The sequence below is a fragment of the Parasteatoda tepidariorum genome, chromosome 5 (genome assembly GCF_982258835.1).
Source record: "Parasteatoda tepidariorum strain Cologne lab strain chromosome 5, Ptep-v5.0, whole genome shotgun sequence".
NCBI classification, from domain to species: domain Eukaryota; kingdom Metazoa; phylum Arthropoda; class Arachnida; order Araneae; family Theridiidae; genus Parasteatoda; species Parasteatoda tepidariorum.
In genome coordinates this window covers 55,115,595-55,132,257 of record NC_141759.1, presented here as the reverse complement: position 1 = coordinate 55,132,257, position 16,663 = coordinate 55,115,595, and the positions used below count along the sequence as shown (strand labels likewise).

Below are 16,663 nucleotides of genomic sequence, written 5' to 3'. Positions count from 1 at the left end.
TAGTGTAGGCGATATTTTAAGATACGAAATCAAACACAAAAATTTCTTGTATCTGAATAAGCATGAATAAGCAATTTTTTTTCAACTGAGACGAATTTTTTCATCTCCAAAATATAGGAAGTACCCTCAATATGGTAAATATGGTCCATATAGGTTGGTCAGGAAAGGGGTCAAAGATTTGTACCCCTTAATTTTAATGAAATTTTTTTCTGCATTTTGCTATATCTCGAAAGCTTTTTAAGCGAATTGAAAAAATTTTGCACACAACTATAAAATTCTTTTGTCTAAAGGTGCATGCAAGAAATAAATACCACTAAATATTCATTTACTTTTTATTATTTTATTTAATAATGATCGAAAAAAAATTTGAACTATTTGCATAATTTTGAAGTCTGTAATTTTATATTACATTATACGAAATTTGAGAGAAATCGTTTGAATAGTTTCTGAGAAATAGAGTTTGAAGAAAGTCAGGTTCTTAAATTCAAGTTTAAGTATCTGATACAAAGTTTAAAAAAGTCGTATTTTTTTAAAAAAAAAATTAGCATTTTATTCAAATAAAGTAAGTTTTTGTTTCCGATTTCGTAATTTAAAATATCTTTTCTCTAATTAATTAGCATATTTGAGGTCACCTCCTCGATCCATTAAGATTCAGTCCGAGAACGTGAAGATCCGATCATTATATCAAAAGTTATCAAAGTAGTTTTTCTTCTTTTTTTAATTGGGTCACTGTACTGTCGTGAAAAAATTAAATCATCTTACATTTTATTGTATGATATTTGCTTGAAAATATGGTTCAAGGTATCAGATTAAGGCTGCTGTAAAGTAAAGTGATAAATATGGTTCTATGTACCTTACACGGAGAAAAAGAATCCAGCAAAAGTATCATACTTTCATTGGTTGAGACACTTCTGGTAAAAGAAACCATAGTTCCGATAATTAAATCGAAATTTACGGTATTTAAACCATTCATTTGGTAATTTTACCGTTTGCTATGGTAACGGTTTATCAAAAATTCTCGTTTTTTAAAATTATAGTTCTTATTACCATCGATTTAGTAACAAACTAAAACTTGAAAATTAATTACTTGAACAAATGGTTTCTTATGTTATGCTCTTTAGTATACAGATCAAAACTATCAAAAAATTGTCACTCATTTCGCCATTTTTTGGTAATTTAAACCTTTTGATGCCTATGTTTTTTATCAAATGGAATAGTAATAAGCTGTTCACGCTTCTATTGTTTATTTAAGATTGTGATTTACTTAAATGGTAGATAGAAGTTAAATGACTATTGATTATTTCGTATTCTAATAATATATTTCTTAATTATAACGATGATAAAAAACCATATTTTATTGTTAATATTACCAAAAGTTCGTTTCCAAAGCTCTTCTGTAATATTTACCATGCTTTTTAGTGTCTCCCAAGAGCAAAAAACGAAGTAAATTTTATCTTATTCTGGTTATTTTGATCATAACGTGTTCCGTAGTGGACTGATCGTAAAGACACGGATCCCAGTAGAACACCGAAGTCAAACTTTGATCATTATGCGTTTGGACCGAGGGTGCGCGGTATCAGTTCTTGTTAAATTCGCTTGCGCTAAGGTAGTCGAACTACCAAGGCAGGCGGGGCATGGGTGAAAGCCCTTATATAGCAAGACGGAAAAGAGAAAAACCTGGTGCGTAAAACATATTACATTCCAGCATTTTATTCGAAAAAAATGAAATATCTGTAACTATCAAGATTTCTTTTATAATTCTGGCATATATATAAAACTACTTCTTTTCCAAGATAAAGTAGATATTGTTGAAAAATTTAAAAAAAGAATAAGTAAACTCCTCCCCAAAACTAGCTATAACTGAAATGGTTTTACTACAAGCCTTTCCTCTTTTCCGTCTCGCTTTCACCCCTGAGGCGGGGCCTTCCCCTCTGTAGAGGATCAAAATTGCGATGTCATGCCTATGGATCATCTTCAAGCATGTTTCCCAGTCGTCGCATTATCGTCGTCGTCGTCGCCAATAGCCCATTGTGCTGTTTTAATGCGACGTAAATAGAGTTCCTACTTACTTCGATTAATACTTTTTCTCAATACATTTTATGGTTCAATATTGTATCGATTTTTCTTTGTGTGTACTAACGTAAAATCCACCAAATGAATTTAATGAGTGAAAAAGTTCACACCCAAGTGAGAATAAGTTGCTTAAAATTTTAACCCTGTCATATTGAAAAACTACAACAGGATTAAGTTTTTTTTTCCAAACCCTTGCAAGAAAACTTGGAAATATATTACCCGGCAAAATTGGATAACGAATCAGAAAAATCGAAATGTAAAAAGAAAAAAAACGTCACCATCAGTATAAATAAGTATCACTCCGTTTGTTAAAAAAAAATGTCGCTATGAGTCCTGAAACCTTCTGATTCAGTAAGGATAAGAAAAATAACTGCATTATTACTCTGAAAAAGAAAATGAAAAATAAGTAAGGTAATCCCATTTCTTTTTCTTTCATGTTTCAGAAAAGATAAATTCTCAATATTTCCCTAACATTTCTTTTATCACGATGCTTTGTCTCTTGAAAGAGAACTGTATTTTTTTTCCCTTCCCTTTCAAACTTTTTTTTTTTTTTTTAAGAAAGTTTGAACTTTTTTCTTCTTTGTACTTTCGTTTTACATTGAGTAGTATTTTTTGTCTACTTGAATGATAAAAAAGTTTGACATAAAATGGGAAATAATGCGACAACAAAGTAAGCATGTTCAATTTGAAACTTTACGGAACATCGTGCGCCCTGCCAAATGATATGATGGAAAACAGGCGTGATGTTCCGCTATGCTTTTTTTATGTAGTTTTAGAAGAAACTGTCATGTAAATAAAGATGCACAGTAAATGTTTGATATAACGTCAAGCTCAAACGAGCAAATGGAATTGTCGTTATAGTGAGCTTGTCGTTACAAGCAAATAATACGATAATTAAATGCAATAGATTCTGAAGTTATTGATAACACTCAATGTTTATTTCCATAGTTAGTAGCCAAATGGTCATTCGTATATAGTAAGTCTCCGAAAAATTGCAAAAGTTTTTGCTTGGAAAGAGGAAGATAACTTGGACGTTGATCACCACACGTCTCTTTACAAATATGAACGGTTAATAGGCTTAACAGGAATTAAAGGGAAGTGATGTCAAAATGATGCCAGAAATAATTTACAATGTAATAGATATATAATTTATAAATAAAATACATTCTTTCGATCTTTCTTCCTCTAATTCTAGACTCAAACAGCAATTTATTTTCTTGGAAAAACAAAACTTGTCTCAATAGCAGAAGACCACACTGAGGAAAAAAAGAATGGTCAAAACTACCGGATTATGGTAAATTTTACCGTGTTCCTAGCTCTTTATAAACACCTAAAAGCTCTGCAATTTCAACCGAAACGCTCTGGTAATGGTTTTGGTAACGTTTACAAAAAAATATTGTTTTTATAATGCGTGTTAAATTTGGTAAATGTGAAAAAATTTGGTAATTTTAAAATGATACCTTAGAGCATGGCATTGGAACCACACTGTTAAATGTACTTTCCACTTTCGTATTTTTTATTCGTTGCATGGTAAAAAGCACTATAAATTTGAAAAGCTAGAACTTTCGGTGAATCATTGCCATATGAACAGAAAAATTAACCAATATTGGTGTAAATACCGCATAGTTTAGTTTCATTATATATAGAAGAATTACGTTTTTTTTACTAGAAATATTATTACCATACAATATTGTAATTTTGATAAAATTGTTTTTGTTTGTGTAGTAAATTTTACTCGTTATGAAAAAAGAATTTTCCTTTCTTTAATATGAGATTTTTGGCGGTGACTTGTAAATTTGTCATTATAGCGGACTTCTGTCGTACTTGTTATATCAATGTTTTACAGCATTTAACTGTATTACGTTAAGGAGGGTATTTCGTAGTGACTGACCTTAATATGCATTTTTGATGCCTTATCGAAATTATTTAAGACGAAAAGTATGCACATTGAAGGTCACAAATTTTATTTTATTTTATAACCGGCGTTGGATAGTCGATTTATTTCCAAGTTTACGATTATCAATTATGAACTCTGTAGCCATGCAATTTTGAACCCGACTCAGAAAACAAGGGAACTCTTGTATCGAGCATTGGGACAAACTAGCTTTTATGAACGGTTTTTTAATGAAACTAACCCGCATTTACGTTACATTTAGAGAAAAACCATGAAAACCTCCTATATTTAGCCTTAAGGCAAGGGGATTCTAACCAATTGTCCGTCTACCACTGAGGATATTTTTACATCAACATTGCCATCTGTGTGACTCAGGAGCAGAATTTGTATCAACCAGACACCGATGGGTTTCCGAACCTGGGGCACCTTTTAGGACACCTATCTGAGTCACCGTGGCTCCAGGGTTGCTAACCAATGATTTTTTGTTCCGTTTTTCGTTAAATACTGTCATAGTTTTAGCCCGTAAAAGAAGAACTTTGAGGAAATAACTTAATAAAATATTATGAATGCACTGCGTTGCGGTTTATTGCCGAGCCAGCATTAAAATTCGCGAGTATCTCTATAAATTCATGCCTCATCTTTCTTCAATGTTTTTAAAAGAGAACATTTCAACCAGTGACGACATCGAATTAGCGGAAGTCCATTAGAGAAAAAATTCCTATTTTGAAATAAATTGAAAAATCAATTGAAGTTCTCTGAGCATTGATGTATGTGTAGCTGAAATTAACTATAAAAATTCTGCTTTTAGCGGCAGATATTAGATTCTTCCCCATATCCTGTATTTGTCCGATATTATATTTATATTATCCGTGCAGAAGTTCTTTTCGGTCAGGAAGATTTTTTTGGAACAGCTGGTATGTGTATAGTAATGACGGATTTAAGAACTTAATTCTAAATTGAAGTAACTACTTTCATTTGATTGCCAAAAAGTGTTGTAAAAATCATATGAAATTTCAGATAAAGAAAAATCGTTCTTGAGCCAAATTGCCATTAACTGTATTAAGTCAAGTTTAAGATGTTAAAAGTCAAATAAAATAAATTTAAACAATTCTCCTAGCTTAACGTGATGATATAAAATTTAAATTTAAATTGCTCAACATATATTTTTATTTGTTTTTCATAAATTTTAAAGTTAACTGTTTCAAAATCAGTAAATAAATTTGGAACAGGAGTCTGAATTATGAAACTTGTACGTGGGAGTTATAATTATTAAAACATTGAAAAGCTTGATAATCATTAGATTAATAAACTCAATTTTATCATAATAATATTTATTATCCGCTGCTTTAATTAAACAAGGAAGGTAATAAAATAAATAAATTTAATTAAAATAGATTTGGAAGCTTTAAAGATATTATACTAAAACAAAAGTATATTATAGTTAAACAAATATGTAACATGAATTTTTCAGTTAATTTTAACCTTATAGAGCATCCATTAATTTGTCTTTCATGAGTCTGTTTATGAATTATGTCATTTTAATAACTTATGAAATTAAAAATCAAATTTGTTCGAATGCATTTAAGATACTCTAGAACAGTGGTTTCCAACTGGCGGCCCGGGGGCCGCATCCCGGACCGCGGAGCTTTTTTGTGTGGCCCGCGTTGTAATTGTTTTGTGGGCAATTTTCATAAAGAAATCTATATGGGTTTAAAATACTTTTCTCGTTAATAGAAACCTAATTTCTTCGTTTCTGTGAAATTTATCATACCAACGGTAAAAAAAAAGTTTTTCTCAGGTTTTGCATCCAAGAAAATATTTATTCAAATACAAAAATAATCGTGTATGTTGCTCTTTTTTATTTAATTTTTTTTTGTATTTTGTGAATATAATTTAGCATGTGTGTATCATAAATTTTCTCGAAGAAATTTTCCGATTAAACTTTTTGAAACCACTCATTTTGGACGAAAATATTTGCACACACATTTTTAAATTTAAAATGCAAATATCATTTCTCTGGTGGTTGCAGCAGACAAACCTCAAGTCATTGGTCAGCAAACAAACCTCAAGTTATCAATAAGTCATTGAAAATTTTGCGTGCTACTATGTAAGTTTTAATACCAACTTTTTTAAAGTTTTATATCTTAACAATTACATATCTGTTGCGCATTAATTGTTTAATACATGGGTGCACATTAAAGTTATTGTAACCGGAATTTTTTAATATGCAATTAAATATTTTTAAAAATCTACTTCGTATTTTAATTTGTAATTCAATACTTCTGTTTTGTGCAACTTGGTAAAAATCTAACTATAATATTAATGTTCCCCCAAACATAAAAGAATCCTGCATAAAATTTTGATAAAGTTGCGGCCCGCCATTTGATTTGTGTTTTTAATTGTGGCCCCCGGCTTCATGTAAGTTGGAAACCCCTGCTCTAGAATATTGATCTCGCTATACCAAAAGTGACAAGGGCTTTATAATGCACATTCACATGAGCTAAGAAATTTTACTCAGTATTTCCTATAACATAGAACAAAACGAAATAAACATTTCAACAGCTATTAATAAATTCAGGCAGATAAATTTTTCGAAAATAAAAGGAACAAAAATTGTTCGAGCAATTACATTTTACAAGAGAAGCATTCCACAACTGGAACATAAAGTGAGGATTCCCAGCATTATATCAAATCGTTCCGTTTTATCAACCTTTTCCCGCGGAATAGCGAACGTCAAAATATATAAGGGGGTATTCAGTTAAAGTTCGCGAAGAGCGGAATAACATTGCACTTTTTATTCTATCCAATTCTCGAAGGCTGGAGGGTTAAAAAAGAAAGACACTTTTATTCCGTGATTTATTTTCAAAACTCACTTCTGGTATTAAAGGTGGCATCTGTGTTGAATAAAAGAGAAGTTTTATTTTTCACTTATTTATTTATTTTGCGGAATTAAATTCATCTAGCAATATCGTCGAATTTAATAGCTGATTGCTTCTTGTCATTTTGACACGTATTTTTCTTCAATATGAAAAAAGGAAAATGTTTTGATTGAAGATAGTTGGACTTTATTCGATACAGTTTCGAGTTAAATTTAAACTGCGAAAGATTATTTTCTTTCGCAGGGGAGAGTGGGGTCAATTGTAACATGGTACGATTAAAACAGAGCAAAAAAAATTTCGAGTGTCGGGTTCTAGATTTGGTTCCTAGGCGGCGCACATGGTGTATTTAATAAATCTTCATGTACACCCCTGCTGGCAACCATTTTTATGTACTTTTGAAAGAGTTACATCACAAAAGATATTTTCACGCTACGTAAGTACTTTTTCTGGTATTAGAATATTATATTGTAACAAAGTAATTTTGTTTAAACAAATAAAAATTATTAACCAAATATGTAAGTGGACACCTTAATTAACATTTCAAAAAAAAAGATTAGTTTTGTTAATTAACTAGCATTGTTTTTAACAAATGAAGCTGAAATGGTGTCTTTGGGACGATTGTAACTATAAGTAAAGGGACGATTGTAACAGCTGAAAATAAATAATCTTATGTTTACAAACCATTACTTAACTCTTTAAGAACCACCATTAGTTTCCTATATCATTTATATTATGTTGCATGTGCATTATTTTATTTGTCACCTTTCACAGCATAAATTAAAATTTTTAACCCCTTAAAGTTAAAAGTTTAACCCTTTACGTCTTTGCTCGTTATTATTTTTACTCCTAAAATATCACTACTATTTTGATCAATAAAAAAATATATATCACAACTATGATAATATGTATAATTAACTATGTTTTAGTTGAATTTATGAACCGTTACAATTGACCCCGTAAGTGGGGACAATTGTAACAAGTGCACGACAGTCAAAAATTGTTAATAACTAATATAAAAACATTTAAAATAAGGTATTTATTTTTGTTCTAGTAGAGGATAGTCTACTTTACTCGTCTGTCAATTAATATACTACTAATAATATATTGTATTTTTTGTTAGTTAAAAATAGTTAAGTAAAAAATGTTGCAATTGACCCCACTCTCCCCTACTATGAACCTGCAGATGATACAGAGATGTATGAAACTTTCAACAATGAGGTGGAAAAAAAAACATGGTTAAAAATACTGGAATATAGCTATATGAGAACCTATAGGAACGCCAAAATGCCCAGCAATAGTTACCAAAGCGGTTTGGTAAAATTAGCAATAAAATTTGATTTTATTTCAAACAAATAATAATAATAATAAAAGTGATAAAAAATTAATAATTTTTTGCTTTATATAAAACAAATATGATGCAATGTAGTCGCCACCTACCACACTGTTTGTTATTTAATAACTCGAAAATTTATAATTTTAATAAGATACGACACACATGCGAATCAATAAAATTATTTTTAAGAGACAATATAAAACAGGAATCAAGAATTTAGGTTGCATACATACACTAATTTTTTAAAAAAAAAAAGAGTTGGTAAATGAAAAATACGCATAGCAGAGGGAATATTAAGAACTATTTGGTTAGGCTTAATAGAGCAGTAGGCTTAACAGAGCAGAAGCGGATAGAATTTATACATTATTAAATTATTTAATACAGTTTACGGAGATTTGAAATATAAACATAATTATTACATAACTAAAAAGAGAAGTTCATATTTTTGACGGCCATCTTCTGAGGATGTAAAGTAACAGTGAAAACAGCAAATAATCGTCAATTCGAGTGGACAGTAATTCGTAACAATTTCAGACGAAATTAAAAAGAGTTAAAAGCATGTATAGAAAGTAAAATATGAAAGTTATGTTTATAAAATTTCCTATGTGCATCGAAACTTCATTTGCACGAGTTTTAGAAATCTATACACTACGCATTCTGTTAGAATTTCAGTCATACAGCATCTCTGAAAATTGTTGTTAAGAAAATAATTCAATAAAAAACGGCATTTTAAAGTTTCATAACCGTCGTGGAACTGCTGACCCAATTTTAGGATTACGACTACTAATGTTCAACTTCGTAGCCTTGTAAATTTGGACCCATTCCAAAATACAAAGGAACTTCTGGTTCAAGTAATGGGAGAAATTTGCTTTCGTGGAGGACTTTTTTTAATGGAACTAACCCGCTTTTGTGTTACAAAGAAAGGCAAACCACGAAAACCTCCTTCGCTTAGCCTGACGGCAAGATAACTCTAACCCATGATTCCTCTACAACTGAGGATATTTTTACATTAGCACTGCTGTCGGTACAAGTCGGGTGCGGAATTCGTATCGACCAGCCATTGTGGGGATTCGAACCCGATTGACCTCATAGCAAAGCGAGCGCTCTACCCCTCGAGCCATCACGGCTCAAAAACGAGCTAAGATTGTAGTTTTCGGGAGCAAAAAATCTTTAACGTATGGTTTAAAGGCGATTGATCTTGGTGTACACTTTTTTGCATTTTCAGTGTTAAGAACCTTCATACACCCTTTAAACTGTATGTGAAAGCTCGATTCGGTGTTAACTTTTTTTAAAAAAAAGAACATTTTTAGGGTAGTTCATCATCAAATTAATAGAGATATTCATACACAGTTTTTACAGTATATGAAGTCTTCCCTATTTCGGTCTTATGATCTTAAAGGCATTTATTATGCCAGATGGCACGTGATTTACAGCTACTATTCCTCATTATTTCAAGATGCATTTCATTTCAGATGCATTTGAAATGCAGTAGAATGACTTAACCCCTTAACTGCCGAGTAAAATTAACGTGATTCACTCCCCAGTGCCTCCGTTTTTCGCGCAAGTGCACTTTCTTACACGGTGTTTTGGTGGGGGAAAATGATGCACGCTTTGCAATTTAAAAACAGTTTACTTTTACAAGACAAGAAAAAGGAAAGAAAGAAAATATAAAATTTAAATTAAATAATAAAAATACTATATAAAAGATGTTAAAACTTAGCTGTTTTATGATAAATTCTGAAACATGGTTGGACACCTAAACCAACATCACATTCATCGCACTGATAGCGGGATTTTTTTTGGATTTTTTTTTCTTGAACAAACAGCACATTTTCGCGATGCATTTTTCTTTGAAGACGTTGATGGAAATAATAAAAAACACCAAATACATACGGGAAACGAAAGCGAAAAAAGAAAAAGCCCGACCTTACTCAAATAAATACAACCAAGCGATTAATAAATACAATATCACTTTTCCATAACATCCTTTTCCCATTCCCCCTCCTCCGAAATTAGTAATAAATTCGCAAAACAAACACTTTCAAGGCCATTTTACTGCATTCTGAAACAGGGGGTGTAGTTCTATTTATAGCAGCGCAATGCAAAGCATGGTACTTCGGGAAAGCGTATATATACGCCTGCGGCAGTTAACGCATCGTCTGGCCGAAACGTATATATACGCCAGCGGCAGTTAAGGGGTTAATAAAAAGAATTGTTATTAAGATAAATCGGACATTCGAAAATGGGAGAGAGTAGAAGTGCAATTTAAAACAATTTATGATCGTTACTTAGACTCATCTCCGAATATTTTAAAGAATGATTAAATCAGGATTTCGTGGAGTGTTCTATAAATTCTTTGTTAGCGGGAGTGTTGCTTAAAAGAGATACTTTTATTGCTTTCAAATCCGACATAGTTTTGCATAGTTGCTTAGCGTTCCTCGACATTACGTTGTCTAAATTATATAGAGAAATAATTTTTTTAAAAATCAGTAATATTTATCAACATATTTAAATATAATTTAGCAACATCAGTATAATCTAGAAGCACAAGGAAGAGGAAGAACAATGGAAACGCTAGGAAGAATATTTACGGAAATTCATGAGGGTATGAAGTAAAAAGTTAATACCAGTTTAGATCTGAAATTCAAAAACAAAATATGTGTCTAAAAATGTATAAGGTGTGCTACAAAACAATACTGTCTAAAACAAAACAAAAATGAGAAAAATTATACGGACAATAACGTTTGCAACTGCCAAAAACGTAATTATATTGAAAAATTTTAAAGCTAAAACGAACTAATAAAGTAATAAATCCATGTTTAATTTCAAATTATTATTATTGTTGTTATTTACAGTTTTAAATAGTTCTTAAACAGTGAAATAGTCGGAAATATAATTGAATGTTATCGATATATTTACACTAACTAATAACTTTCGCACAAAAGAGAAATAAATTTTTCAAAGCGATTGGGGACAAATCAAAGGAAAAAAATTACCCTTTCGTATTAATGATAAAATTCCCTGTAAAATCATACTATCCAAAAACAAAAACATAAGAAAACACATACGCTAAATTATATCTGAGATTGCCAAAAGTGTAATTATCCTGTCAATTTTGACAGCTAAAGCGTACAAATAATTTATTGAATTTATGTTTACATACAAATATTTATCACTATTATTTGTTGTTTAAAATATTTGTCAAACACTACAACATTTAGAAACATAATCCAATGTTATCGACATATTTTCACTGACTAATCACTTTTACACAAAAGAGGAATATATTTTCCGAAATAAATGGGCACTAATCAGGAAAGAAAAATTAACCTTCCACTAAAGTGATGAAGCTTTAAGGCCCTCGGTGTATAAATGATTAATTGTGTAAAAGCTTCAGCGGTAATGTAAGTATGGAGTCTAGTGGATATCGAGAACCGTTGATAAATTTTCTGTAAAAAGTGAAAAACGGTTATTCTCCCGTAATAAATCCCTCGAATTCTTCGGAGTATAATAAAAAGGTAATTAATGTAGTCATCAAGACTTGAATTATATTTAAGACACTAAGAAAAGCGAAATTGTGTTGTCTTTATGGCAATATGCTTAAATGACAAATTATAGTAATGGTAATAATAAAAGATAAATGTAATTCCAAAGATAAATTATGGAAAATTTAGAAGCATATTTAATTATAGTTTTGAAATTTTGTCATAATTACATAATAATTGATTGTTTATGTACTGGCATTGATTAAAAATAGGAACCCTTGGCAAAAACAAAAACATTAATTATAAAATATCTGTTTTTTAACACTTCGCCCCGAAACGAAAATTTCAGACCAAAATTTTGATCACTGCACCATATTATGCAAAATATGCATGATGTTGGGTGAAACATTTTATTATGTGCATCAGATATATAAACATTAAAAGAATAAAACAATGATCAGATTCGATTGGAATAATTTCACACTAATTAACAAATAAAATTAATGATTAAAATAAAACTAAAAATCAAAATTTTGTAAAAAATGGATACTCAATTATCAGGAAACTTTCTTCGTTTTTGACGAAACCGTTTCCTAGTATATGCTTCTAGCAAACATTTCGTCAATATAAAAGAAATATTTCGTCATTCTATTTTTATTCAAAATTTTGTAAAAAATTCAGTACATAATGTATCTAACTTTTTTTAATAATCACTTCAACGTGGGCACAATATAGGCGATCTGAAATAACAAGTCCAGATAGATTAAATTACAACCCATGCCCGAAGAGGGAACCTAACTCCGGATCCAAACTTCCCGGTCGAACTTTCTTGCACGAGGTCAACCTCTGGGCAACCATACAAACCGGTCAGTGTAATTCGCTAGTTTATTTTCGATTGTCTAGTCTTTATTCCTTTTTCTGTCCGTTTATTTTCGATTGTCTAGTCTTTATTCTTGTTTATTCATTCTAGTTAACAATATCAAAGCTTACAAGAGGTTTCGAATTGAGGAAATATTTTCGTCATATTTGTGAGAGTTCACGTTTCGTCACAAATCACATGATTTTGTGACGAAATGTTTCTCAAAATTGACAAAATGCTGCTCCAGAATTGCTGAATCGTCAAAAGTGAGAGATTTATTTCTGAGAGTATAAAATAAAACATCTCTCTCTGTTTTTGAATCTTCAAGTAAGAAATTATTACTGTATAAAAAATAAAGCCTACTTATACTATATAATATGTACACTATATAATATGTATACTATATAATAGTCTAATATATAGTCTAATACCTACTATTCTGATTCTGAATAGTAATATTGTCATTACGTAATTTTACCCTATTCTATTTACTTAATTATTAAATTTACTTAAATGTCATGACTAGTTTTACGATTCTATATAATAATATTGTCATTAAGCAATTTTAGCTTGTTAAATTTACTTAATTGTAATGCAGGTTTATGATTCTGAATAATATTGTAATATTGTCATGAAGTAATTTTAAGCTATGAAATTTAAAAAATATTTAATTTATTTTTTCTATTTTCAATTTTGAAAGCCTCCAAAAAAACTGCATTCTAAGCATAGCTTACACTTTTAACAGTATATAAATCTCAATTATCTTTCCACATTTTATTTATTTTTTACACATTTTCTTTTTCACAGGCCTTCAAATAAACTTGAACTTTTAAGCGGTTAATGTTTTTTTTGTGCTTTAATTACCATGCTAACTATTTTTTAATTTAAGTTAAGAGAGAATAGCAGTCTCTGAAATTACATTCTTCGCATAGTTCGCCTCTCCTTATGTTCGCCTTCCTTGGTATTTTCCTCATGTTAAATGAGGCGAAAAGTTTGGTCCATAACACTACATATTTCTTTAAGACAAAAGGCTTCAAGTCCACTATTTTCAAAGGGCTCAAAACGATTCATGAGAGCAATTTTTGCACATGCACCTAAAGAGACGCGAAATCCATCAAGAGGCGACCAATTAGAATACTTCTCCTTTGTTAATTATCCAATGGGACAGCAGAGTGGATGTACTTAACGATGTTACTTTATTGTTAGTCGGATTTAATTTACCTAGCGGAAAAGAACTGTCGTAATTTTAGCAGCTGGGTTCCCTTTAGTGGATCTTTGTTACATAAAAGAGGACTTTTATTGTATCTGTTAATGAACAGTGATGATCCGAGTTGCCTGTGTGAAGCAGTAGCTTTTAGATTTAAGGTTTACAAATGCTTTCCTTTAGCATTAAGGGGGGAAATCAGATTAGGCCTTGTACTCATCTATGTAATTAGTGACATAATTAATTGGCGCGTCGATTCATGTGTGAGTTAAATTAGGTAATGCACTGTACAAACTGTAAAAAAAAACCTAGTCAGTGGTTGCCTGCCTGTTAATTTTGTTTGAGCAGAAGAGATGGGATTGTGTTTGATGTGGATTTTATTCGTCAGTTTTGTTTTGTTTTTTTTCATCATTAAGTTACATTCACTACTCATTCACTCAGTTTTGACAATTAAAACTCTCAGAATAGGGAGTCTAATAAACTAGATAGCTTTTAACTAGTTATAATTCAGTTATTCTTTGAGGGTTTTGGGAGTCTAATATATTTAAATAGTTAATCAAGCCGACAGATTTCAGTACATGTCACAGAACTTTATTGTTCAGAGTCTTTAATTTCAGCGGCGATTATTTTAATGAAAATAACGTAACATGTTAATGAAGTCAAAATGCATTTTTCGATTGTCTAATAATTTATTAAGTTACGCTATAATTTGGTGTTGCCTAAGTAACTCATTAATTATAAAAATACTATAATAGAAAAAGTTAGTATAGTATGAGTTGAAAGCATGTATAGAAAGCACGTATGGTATGTATTGAAAATTATATAGTAACGACATGTTTTTTATAGTTTTTCTTATAACATCTTTAAAATACAATCTCCTTTAATTTTCCTTGCAGTATGCCGTTAATAATATTTAAGGATCAACAACAAAAAAAAATTCGAAATTTTTTAATTTTGAAATGTAATTTTATGACAATATTTTACTTACTATAGCTTTACGGAGTAGATGAAAAAGAAGAATTAATTTTCTGAAAGGTGTATTGTACTTCTTAATGCATTTCATGTACTTCGCTACAAAGAATCGTATGATAGTTAGCGTGACTACGATATCATACGATTACCATTAATTATATTTAAGGAAATTTTTTTTTAAAAAATAAATTGCTGACACTTTTTAGCTTGAATGTAATTTTATCACTTTATCTTACATTCTACACTGTTAGAATTTTTAATCTTAAAAATTCAACCGACTTAATTTACCGACTGCTGTCGGAAATACCAGACAGCAGTCTGTCCTTCTAATTGACCATAAAGTTTACGGTAAAGAACATTTTTTGCCTTTACGGTATTGAAACCATTTACAACTAGCATGGTTATAAAACTATTAATACAAAACTAAACAGTTTTTAACCATTTACAACTAGCATGGTTTCAAAACCGTAAAAAAGAAATTTAACTGGACGCTGAAGCTAGGATTTTCGTTAAGTAAAGACATTGGATAGTACAGGACACTGCAAACTCCTTATGTGTTGAAAGGAATGGAGAATATAGTGTGGTGTAAATTCTAGGACTCGAACCCCCGTTCTCTCATTCATGAGACTGATAGATTAGCCCTCTAGCCCAGGGGTTGCCAAACTTTTTTCATCATCGACCCCTACATAATTTTTTGAAATCTCCATCGACCCCCATAAAAGTAATTTTCTGCTAATTAAAATAAAACTCTATTAGATACTGTGTCTGTACATTTATTTTATGATTTTGAACTTTTATTAAAGTAATAGTACATAGTGTAACAATAGTTTTATTAAAAATATATTAATTTCGAAATATAAATACCTTAATATTTATGAAATAATACGTAATTATAAGTAAGTAGAAATAATAAGTGAAGTAACTACGGATTTATTGCTTCTTAATCAATGACATGGGTGTGCCTGTTTTTTTTTTTTTTTTTTTTTTTTTTTTTTTTTTTTTTTTTTTGCAAGGTTTGTTATATTGGGTTCAAAATTGGTCAATTTCAATCTTAAATCCCCTCGAAACTCCACATTTAATTTATTTCTGTTCTTCGTTAAGATTGAATTTACGTGACTGAAACCCGCTTCAACCATATAGGAACTTGGAAATGCTATCATAAATGGCTGAGCTATTTCGTAAAGTCTTACATATTTTTGCATTATATTTATGGGGGTCTATATAGACCACTTTGGCGACCTCTGCTCTAGCCTATAATATGTACTGAGCTGACAGGAGCTATGTTAATTCATTAGATGGGTTTAGTTGGTTATTTTGGATTTCAACCGTCTTAGGTAAAAGCAGTTAATAAAAAAAAAATTTCTCAGATTTAATAGTTTGAAAAAATTATTTATGGTTATTTGGTTGTTTTGTTTAGATATGGTGAAATGAAAATAAAATAAATTGTTATTTAAAAAATTTTCCGAGAAATTTCTAACAGCATATAGCTTTAGAGAGCAGATAAAAGAGAACAATTAGTTTCCTGAAAAGTTTTCAGAACTCTTTGTATTTCTTGTATTTCGCTACAAATTATCGTAAGATAGTTAACAGACATTTTCCACTATGAAAATTACGATCGCATAAAAATTGCATTTTAATGATATATATTCATAACTTTAATAAATGTTCCTTGATAGATAAACATTGAAAAGCTTTTATGCATAAAAAGACATCGTTAAACTAAATCTTTTGTCAAAGTTTTAACAATAGTTCTTTTAGAAACATTAACTAGCATTCAAAAGTTATCTTTCTCATATAATATATCTAGGATTAGATAATTGTCCAACCCTTAATTCATGTTGCTCTATACAAATAAAATTAACAAAAACCTCTATTCTGTGTATCCGGATTTTTTTATAAGATAAATTTAAAATATAAATATATTTTAAACATTTAATTTATATACAAACAAAATCTATTAAACT

The 16,663-nt window shown here is 30.2% G+C and overlaps 1 protein-coding gene across 2 annotated transcripts in view; it reads left to right on the top strand.

Annotated features, from left to right (window-relative positions):
• The window catches only part of LOC107439425 (thrombospondin type-1 domain-containing protein 7B), a 524,453-nt gene that overhangs the window by 96,915 nt on the left and 410,875 nt on the right, over positions 1 to 16,663 (top strand). The window lies entirely within an intron of this gene.